Genomic DNA, 7,500 nt, shown 5'->3' on the forward strand with positions numbered 1-7,500 from the left:
TGTTCTCCCCACAGTCCAAAGACACGTGGTACAGGTGAATTGGGTAGGCTAAGTTGTCCGGAGTGTAATGGACAGACGGCTGCTTCTCACTCAGGGCTGCTGTTTATGCTAATGAGATGGAGAGATGGGCACTAGTGGGCGGGGCTTTTCCCCTCTGATGACATGTACAAAGGGAGAATGTCAATCAAAGTGTTTCATTCATCAAGTCTGATTATAATAAATACAATTAATTTATGTTTACCATAGAGGCTGGAGATATACACACACACACACACACACACACACACACACACACACACACACACACACAACATCCCTTATAAAAGCATAATAGGTCTCCTAAAACTATCCTGAACTGTACAGCATCAACATAAAAATGAATGTATATATGTGCACCTGCAGTTCTAGTTGTAGGACGGAATTGAGTATACTAGTGTGTGTGTGTGTGTGTGTGTGTGTTAGAGGTGAAGCGTGGACGGTCAGAGTGTTAAAGTCATGACTCTTTGTACTGGAGGCCCTCAGGGGCCCGACCGCCGACCGAGAGATTCAATCTCTCTTTACGCTTAATCGATATTCAGGCCCAGATGGAGCGCATGAAGAGAGACGGAGGAATCTGAGGATGAGGGATGAGCGGCGTCTCTCAGGGCCGCGCCGCGCCGCACCGCTGCTGACTGCCTTTTCCACATCATACGCAGAGAAAAACACATAATAGAGTCCAGGAGAGCAAACAAAACTGCCTGTGTTAGACCACGAGAGAGAATCCAGACCAGAGGCTGCTCCTCCTGCTCTGCTCCGGTGTGCTTCTCTGATGCAGAATCAGCCCTTATTTATCCAGCTGACGGCTTTTCTCTGTGCTGGGGTATTTTGAGGAGTTGCTAAGGGGTTGTTAGGATGTTTTAAGTGGTTGCTAGGGTATATTGAGGAGTTACTATGAGGTTGTTAGGATGTGTTAAGTGGTTGCTATGAGGTTGTTATGATATGTTAAGTGGTTGCTGTGAGGTTGTTAGGATATGTTAAGTGGTTTCTATGAGGTTGCTAAGGTATTTTGAGGAGTTGCTATGAAGTTGTTAGAATGCTTTAAGTGGTTGCTAGGGTGTTTTGAGGAGTTGCTATGAGGTTGTTGGGATGTTTTAAGTGGTTGCCATGAGGTTGTTAGGATGTGTTAAGTGGTTTCTATAAGGTTGCTAGGGTATTTTGTGGAGTTGCTACAGTGTTGTATGTTTTTAAGAGGTTGCTATGGTATTTTGAGGAGTTGCTATAAAGTTGTTAGAATAATTTAAGGGGTTGCTAATGTGTTTTGAGGAGTTGATATGAGGTTGTTAGGATGTTTTAAGTGGTTGCTATGAGGTTGTTAGGATGTGTTAAGTGGTTGCCGTGAGGTTGTTAAGATGTGTTAAGTGGTTTCTATGAGGTTGCTAGGGTATTTTGAGGAGTTGACATTGGGGTGGTGGGATGTTTTTAAGAGATTGCTAGGGTATTTTGAGGAGTTGCAATGAGATTGTTGGGATGTGTTAAGTGGTTGCTATCCGGTTGCTAGGGTATTTTGAGATGATATGAGGTTGTTAGGATGTTTTAAGAGGTTGCTAGGGTATTTTGAGGAGTTGCAATGAGGTTGTTGTGATGTTTTAAGTGGTTGCTATGAGGTTGTTAGGGTATTTTAAGGAGTTGCTATGAGGTTGTTTGGATGTGTTAAGTGGTTTCTATGAGGTTGCTTTGGTATTTTGAGGAGTTGCTATGAAGTTTTTAAAATGTTTTTAGTGGTTGCTAGGGTATTTTGAGGAGTTGCTATGCGGTTGCTGGACTGTTTTAAGAGGTTGCTAGGGTATTTTGATGAGTTGCTAAGAAGCTGTTAAAATGTTTTAAGTGGTTACGGGAGTATTTTGAGGAGTTGCTATGAGGTTGTTGGGATGTGTTAAAAGGTTACTATGAGGTTGCTAGGGTATTTTGAGATGATATGGGGTTGTTGGAAGTTTTAAGAGGTTGCTATGAGGTTGTTAAGAATGTATTAAGTGGTTTCTATGAGCTTGCTAGGGTATTTTGAGGAGTTGCAGTGAGGTTGTTAGGATATATTAAGTGGTTGCTATGAGGTTGTTAGGATGTGTTAAGTGGTTTCTATGAGGTTGCTAGGGTATTTTGAGGAGTTGCTATGAAGTTGTTAAAATGTTTTAAGTGGTTGCTAGGGTCTTTTGAGGAGTTGCTATGAGGTTGTTGAGATTTTTTAAGTGGTTGCTATGCTGTTGCTAGGGTATTTTGAAGAGTTGCTATGAGGTTGTTGGGATGTTTTAAGAGGTTGCTAGGGTGTTGTTCTGCTCTAGTAAACTCCTGAAACAAACTGTGCTGTGGCCTGATTTAGTTTGATTGTTTGCCAGCAGATATATATATATAGTGTTGTTGATAGATCAGTGACTGATTTACTACTTTGATGAATCATGATGATCTAATGTTGATGTCTGATTATCATATAAACGTGCACTTATGTTCTGGTACTTCACAAGCTGTAGATTGAGTGTGTGCGGGTGTTTGAGTTCTGACAAACTGCAGAATGCAGAACATCAACACTCTCCAGATCACTATTCCCATCTGATCCTTCCCTGAATCCTCCAAGGGTTTGAGATGTTGACTGAGCTGCTGAGCAAGTGTGTGCGTATCTGTGATGTGTGTGTCTTGTGTATGTGTGTATATGTGTTTTTTCACACATGGAGAAAAAAAGCCCATAAGGGAGTCCAGGAAGACCCCAGTAAAGCTGTCTATGTTGGATTACTGGAGAGTATCCCGACCCGAGGCTGCTGGTTTGACTGTGCTGCGTCCCGCTGGAGGAGCAGATCCTCATCAGATCAGCTCAGTTCTGGAGATGCGTCACATCTGAAGATGCACTTAACTGGCAGAAACACACGTCTGAAGAAGCTCCACAGGCCACCAGTGATTCTGCTGACAGCACAGGACCTGAAGGAGAGCACTGACCGCTCAGAGACGTTATTACTGCATCTCACACACTCATGCACATGGAGGAAAGGGTTGTACACGCCAACACACACACACAACCATCTGAGATATGGAAACTGCTTATTCATGATCATTTATTTCCATTAGTCATTAGGGTCCCTGAAGTTTTCATTTGTTTATTTGTGTGTGTGTGTGTGTGTGTGTGTTGTCTGGTGTGTGTTGCTGTCTCTGATATGTGTGTGTGAATGTGAGTGTTGTCTGTTTGAGTGTGTGTGTTGTCTAAAGTGTGTGTTGTTGTCTCTGATGTGTGTGTGTGTGTGTGTGTGTGTGAATGTGAGTGTTGTCTGTTTGTGTATGTGTGTGCGTTGTCTAGCGTGTGTGTTGTTGTCTCTGAGGTGTGTGTATGAATGTGAGTGTTGTCTGTATGAGTGTGTGTGTGTGTTGTCTAAAGTGTGTGTTGTTGTCTCTGAAGTGTGTGTGTGAATGTGAGTGTTGTCTGTTTGTGTATGTGTGTGCGTTGTCTAGCGTGTGTGTTGTTGTCTCTGAGGTGTGTGTGTGAATGTGAGTGTTGTCTGTATGAGTGTGTGTATGTGTGTTGTCTGAAGTGTGTGTTGTTGTCTCTGAGATGTGTGTGTGAATGTGAGTGTTGTCTGTATGAGTGTGTGTGTGTGTGTTGTCTAGCGTGTGTGTTGTTGTCTCTGACGTGTGTGTGTGAATGTGAGTGTTGTCTGTTTTTGTATGTGTGTGCGTTGTCTAGCGTGTGTGTTGTTGTCTCTGAGGTGTGTGTGTGAATGTGAGTGTTGTCTGTATGAGTGTGTGTGTGTGTGTGTTGTCTGAAGTGTGTGTTGTTGTCTCTGACGTGTGTGTGTGAATGTGAGTGTTGTCTGTTTGTGTATGTGTGCGCGTTGTCTAGCGTGTGTGTTGTTGTCTCTGATGTGTGTGTGAGTGTGTGATTGATGGAGCGTCTGCTGATGGAGAGTGTGTGTGATGACGGATGAGTGTGACAGGCAGATGGTTTTGCTTGTCGTCTCTTTAATCACACAGACTCAGCTGGGCGTGAAGGCAGAGCTTTGTCTCGTCATGGCAACAAACAGGAGACAAATTTACCCACAATTCTCTCCTCGCGCCTGGAGTTTGGGCTGAGCGCAAGAAGCACAGCGAGTGTGATCAAGCAAATGTGTGTGTAGAGAAGCGGAGACGGTGTGAAGAGCAGCGCGGAGGTTACAGTGAGAGTTTGGAGAGTGAGCCGGCAGCCCGCTTCAGTCTCAAACTCATCACACTGCTGCTGTGTGTGTGTGTGTGTGTGTGTGTGTGTGTGTGTGTGTGTTGTGTAGTTCCTCGTGATTGAGTTGTGTGTGCTTAAACTCACTGCAGCGGTACTTTCTTTCAGAGATACTATATCATGATGAAAATCTGCATAGCAAGCTAGGACTTATGTTACTGAATGGTTGCTAGGCCGAGGCAGTTGCTAGGGTTTTCTAAGAGTTTGCTGTTGTATGGGATTGTTTTTCAAAGTAATTGCTATAGGGTTACTAGCGTGATCTGACTAGCTTTTATTTGGTTGCTAAGGTGTTCAAAGTGTGGAGTTTCTAGGGGTGTTCTAAAGTTTGGGGTTTCTAGGCGTGTTTTGAGTGGTTGCTATGGTGTTCTTAGTGGTGTATATGGGGTTTACAAAGTGTATAAAATGTGTGTGTGTGTGTGGCTGTGGGTTTGCTAGGGTGGTTGCTGCAGGGTTGCTATGGTGTTCTAAAGTGTGGGGTGGCTAGAGTGTTCTTATTGGCTTATGATTGGTTGCTAAGGTGTAAAGTGTATGGTTGCTAGGGTGTTCTGGGTGGTTGCTATAGGGATGCTGTGGTGTTCTTAGTGGTTTAATATGGGGTTTACAGAGTTTTCTTATGTGTGTGTGTGTAACTGTGGGGTTACTAGGCTGTTTTGGGTGGTTGCTATAGGGTTGCTATGGTTTTCTAAAGTGTGGGGTAGCTAGGGTGTTCTGATTGGCTTATATTTGGTTGCTAAGGTGTAAAGTGTGGGGTTGGTATGGTGTTTTAGGTGGTTGCTGTAGGGTTGCTAGGGTGTTCTAAAGTGTGGGGTGGCTAGAGTGTTCTAATTGGCTTATATTTGGTTGCTAAGGTGTAAAGTGAATGGTTGCTAGGGTGTTCTTGGTGGTTGCTATAGGGATGCTGTGGTGTTCTTAGTGGTTTATATGGGGTTTACAGAGTTTTCTTATGTGTGTGTGTAACTGTGGGGTTGCTAGGCTGTTTTGGGTGGTTGCTGTAGGGTTGCTATGGTTTTCTAAAGTGTGGGGTAGCTAGGGTGTTCTGATTGGCTTATATTTGGTTGCTAAGGTGTGAAGTGTGGGGTTGCTATGGTGTTTTGGGTGGTTGCTGTAGGGTTGCTACGGTGTTCTAAAGTTCTAAAGTGTGGGGTAGCTAGGGCATTCTGATTGGCTTATATTTGGTTGCTAGGGTGTTCTGAATGGTTGCTAGAGGGATGTTTTGGTGTTCTTAGTTGTTTATATGGGGTTTACAAAGTGTTCTAAAGTGTGTGTGTGGCTGTGGGGTTGCTAGGATGGTTGTTGTAGGGTTGCTATGGTGTTGTAAAGTGTGGGGTAGCTAGGGTGTTCTGATTGGCTTATATTTGGTTGCTAAGGTGTAAAGTGTGGGGTTGCTAAGGTGTTTTGGGTGGTTGCTATAGGGTTGCTAGGGTATTCTAAAGTGTGGGGTGGCTAGAATGTTCTGATTGGCTTATATTTGGTTGCTAAGGTGTAAAGTGTAGGGTTGCTAGGGTGTTCTGGGTGGTTGCTATAGGAATGTTGTGGTGTTCTTAGTTATTTATATGGCGTTTATAAAGTGTTCTAAAGTGTGTGTGTGTGGCTGTGGGGTTGCTAGGATGGTTGCTGTAGGGTTGCTATGGTGTTTTAAAGTGTGGGGTAGTTAGGGTGTACTGATTGGCATATATTTGGTTGCTAAGGTGTAAATGTGGGGTTGCTAAGGTGTTTTGGGTGGTTGCTGTAGGGTTGCTAGGGTGTTCTAAAGTGAGGGGTGGCTAGGGCATTCTGATTGGCTTATATTTGGTTGATAGGGTGTTCTGAATGGTTGCTATAGGGATGCTATGGTGTTCTTAGTGGTGTATATGGGGTTTACAGTTCTTTGCCTCTTTGAACGTTTACCTTCTGGTCGACGCTACAGAGCATTGCGCACCAGAACAGCCCGACACAGAAACAGTTTCTTCCCTCAGGCAATCCATCTTATGAACACTTGATGATAATAATTGTGAAACCAACATCACTACTTGCTATACACTTATACACATATACACTTATTTAACAACACACTTTACATGCCAATTTGCACATAACAGCTGCACATATAACAATGTATATAGTAATATAGCTCTACATACTCTTGTCAATTTGTGTGTATGTACTGTACAAATATAGCGGCACTATTGACACATGCTCAGGGTCTGTTAGCGATATTTACTGCATATATCTATGCTTAGTAGTTACTATAGCTGCTAGTGTGTTCTCAGTGTTTGCCATGGAGTTGCTAGACTTTATTTTTCTTGTCTGTCATGAAGAGATTGTATAATTGCAGTCACTGTATTTTTATTTCTGTGGGTTTGATCAGTACTAGTAATGCTTACCTCAGTGAAAACACACACACACACACACACACACACAGATGCAGATGAGGCCGGTGCTGTGAGTGATGCGGTGAGGTGACAGTCAGGTGATAATTATCTAAACGATCAACTCAGCAAAACAGCACTGTGATGAACACACACACACACACACTGAAGCTGAAGAGAAGAGCAGAGACAAGAGACTCTCTCTCTCTCTCTGTGTCTGTGGTGTCTGCGGTGGTCCTGGAGCTCAAGGTTACGCTGTCAAGGTTAAATTGACTTTAGATTAATTATGTGTCAATTAACAGGGTAATTGTTTCATAATGTGGCTGCCCCGGAGGCAGAGGTGTGAGTGAGAGGGGCCGCTACTGTCAGACTCACTTTAGGACACGACTCAAGTGTCTCTGAGAAAGAGAGAGAGAGAGAGAGAGTGTGAGAGAGAGAGGGCGTGTATGAGTGTGTCAAGACATATCAAAGACCAGTCACATCAAAGTTACATTCACTGATGACACCACAGGAATAAAGTGTGTGTGTGTGTGTACATATTTGTATGTAGATAGATAGATAGATAGATAGATAGATAGATAGATAGATAGATAGATAGATAGATAGATAGATAGATAGAAGGATGGATGGATGGATGGATAGGCAGACAGATGGATGGATGGATGGATGGATGGATGGATGGATGGATGGACGGACGGACGAACCGATGAATAGATGGAGGGATAGATGGAGGGATAGACAGATAGAGGGATGGAGAAAAGGATGGATGAACGAACAGATGGATAGACAGATAGATGGATGGATGTATAGATAGATAGATGGATAGATAGATGGATGGATGGATGGATAGATGGATGGATGGATGGATGGATAAATAGATAGATAGATAGATAGATAGATAGATAGATAGATAGATAGATAGATAGA

Source organism: Danio aesculapii, chromosome 6, assembly GCF_903798145.1.
Source record: "Danio aesculapii chromosome 6, fDanAes4.1, whole genome shotgun sequence".
In the NCBI taxonomy this organism is placed as follows: Eukaryota; Metazoa; Chordata; class Actinopteri; order Cypriniformes; family Danionidae; genus Danio; species Danio aesculapii.